We start from the raw sequence: 3,190 nt of genomic DNA on the forward strand, positions 1-3,190 counted from the left end.
AGCTTTGTACCCGTCACTCTGTGCAATGTAACATTTTAGCAAAACAATATGTGACATCTCAGAGCAATTCTGACATCGTGCACTGCAATGTAAAATGTAACACATTTGTTTCCAACAAAACAATTGTGACGCCACAAAGCAATTTTGACATTGCGCACTGCTCGTAATTTACCGTCACTATGTAAAATGTATCAATTTCTAACAAAACAATTGTGACGTCATAAAAACAATTTTGACATTGCGCATTGCTTTGCACCGTGCGTTGCGCTTGATGTAATAAACATCACAAAGCAGTTCTGACATCGTGCGCTGCGTGCTACATGTTTCTTACTTGTCTTACGTCAATGTAGGATCCCTCCACAACATCGCATCTACCATACAACTTCTCTCTTTGCATTTCCCCCATTTCCCCTTCATTTTGTTTAAATTTTGGATCCAAAATATTAAACAAATATACTTTGCCTAATTTCGAGTTTCTTGTTCAAACTATAGGCCTCGGTGCCTACAAAAGAACTATTTTTTGAGGGGCTGCGTCCCCAGTGAATAGTTCTTTTGGAGTCACCTGCCCACAGTTTTAACAAGAAACTCTCAAGACAAAGTATATTTGTATAGTATTTTGGATCAAAAATGTATCCTCTAGTGATTGGTTGAAAGAGCTTCACTTGATTATAGATATTTTCAGCTATGTCAGAGTATTGGCATGTTTGACACTCCTTAACGTAGGCCTACTATTTGCAAAATGGCGTCACTCCTTTGACGACATTTTGCAAATAGTATACTAGTTGCAAAATGATGTTACAAAGCAATTCTAAAATTGTGCGAAGCTTTGCACCGTCACTCTGTGAAAATTAATGTAAAAATGTTTAACAGAACGTTATTTTGACCTCACAAAGCAATTCTGACATCGCGCACTGCGTCCTATCGTCACTCTGTGAAATGTAACAATTTGTTTAAAAAAAACAATTGTGACGTCACAAAGCAATTTTGACATTGCGCACTGCTTCGTACCCCGTCCGTCACACATTGATGTGTAACAGTTTCTCACAAAACAATTGTGACGTCACAAAGCAGTTCTGACATCGTGCGCTGCTTAGGGTCCCTTCACAACATTCATCACACGACTTCTCGCCTCGCATTTTCCCCATTTCCCCTTCTTTTGTTTAAAATATTTGATCCAAAATATGAAATAAAATATTTGCCTAATTTCGAGTTTCTGGTTTCCCTTCGGTACCTCCAAAAGATCTATTCACTTCGGGGCTTGGAGTCACCTCTGTAGATAGTAATGGTAATCAAAAACTCTTCAAGGCAAAGTTGTTGTATTTTGTATACAGCTGTACTGTGAAGGTCCTGGCCGAGAGATGGCGTGATTTAAGATTTGTTGGCGCTGCATCAGCTAATAGGTTCGTTGACTAGCGACTTTCACCGTACAAAAGATCTGGCTGCTGTTAGTGTGGCACTACAACTTTATAGTTTCTATTGAACAGTGCACGTTCGCCGGAACTGTTACTGAGATAATAATTCTAGGCGAATTGATATTCCCTTAAACATTTTCCTTCTGCAGGGGCTATTTTAAGCCAAGTACTCTTGCACATGCTGTATATTATTTCCATGTACTTATACTGTGCCTTCGACAAGGGGGCAAATTGAATCAAATCGACACAATTTTACAATAACACATATATCTTTGAACCTATTGTCGTACGTATTTCTTAAATCTCCAGGGGATTGTTTCAATAAGCTTTCAGCATTTCCTGCATTCTCATCAAGCCTACATAAGTCTGAAATAGGGGAAAATTTTCCTTTAATCGATTTCACTCAATAATGCTAACCATGCCATAATCATAGCACAGTAAATTTCAACAATATGGGTTTTATAATATGTCTGTTTAATGATGGTCTACAAAGTATTAAATGACTACCTGAACCCCTCATATTTTTTTTTTTTTTTCGCACGAGAGTTTTTCACCATGACAACGTCACGTAATTGACTTTAGCCTGGGGTTCAGTCACAGAGGGGGAGAAACGATTTGTAGGATAAGACCCGTAGTAATATTGCCTCCACTCCGCTGATTTGAGAGTGAGTGATCCAACCGACAATCCACAATTTTAGGGTCAACACAGATCAAAAATACTCTCTTCTGCTGTCTCTCTCTTTCATATTGATTTTCTTATCTTGGGGGGGGGGGGGAGGGGGGGGAGGGGGGGGGGGGGGGATGGACAAGTTGGTATCAGTATGCCAGCAGAATGTAAATCGTACCAGCCTGTTGAACCAGGGAGGTGGAGAGAGTCTTTTTCCACCTCCCTGATGTGATAGATTAATGCAAAAAAATACATCTTTACTCTCTTACTATGAAATAGCCTTTCGGAAACTACGTTCTTTTGTTAATGTAGGCCTGTTATTCATACGAGCTTGACGGTAGGCCCATACTTATATCCCTTTATAAAAACTGTGCCATATCACGCCCGCACTATCGACTCAGTCAATGGCTTGTGATCTCACGATACTGACACCCATGAATCATACGGCCCACGAACTCGACATCGAAAAAGTACAATTATGCCTAAGTACAGGTACTATACTTGATGAGTTACTGTAGTAGGCAAGCGAGAGTACATCTCATGAATATTCATAACGCCCTGGACGCGCACACAAATCGGATCGAACCACCGATGCAACACTCGCGCACAGTGCGCGGCACTTTGTACTCCACTTCGTCTTCCCGAGGTCGTCGACCGCCCTCATGTGCGTGTGTGTCGTCGTTGATCGTATGATTATGAGCGAATGTACAGTGTGTGTAAGAGTGCGGCTTCCATAATATCCGATCCATAGGTCTGTCTGCTACTGTACTTTACAGTGTATACACTCCGTTCACCGGTAAAAAAGTGTGTCTTGTGTGTGTACTTTTAACAGCTGGCACGCGTGCCGTGCATGGATAATGAACAGATTGTATTTGGTAAACATTTATACCGGTACGGTACGACTACACGTAACAGGATCGATCTACCTTTCACCCGGTACCGTTATACCTTACCCTGGATATTAGGCAGTATCTAGGAGCTACATGTATGGGAGTGAGGCGAGGCAAGCTCCAGCCAAGTTTCGAAACAGCTAGCTCCTTATTTCAACCCTTTTAAACTAGCGGAAGGCGTCCAAAATTTTGCTGAAATTTGGTCATAGCAAAGCGCCATA

Source organism: Diadema setosum, chromosome 13 (assembly GCF_964275005.1).
Source record: "Diadema setosum chromosome 13, eeDiaSeto1, whole genome shotgun sequence".
Taxonomy (NCBI): Eukaryota; Metazoa; Echinodermata; class Echinoidea; order Diadematoida; family Diadematidae; genus Diadema; species Diadema setosum.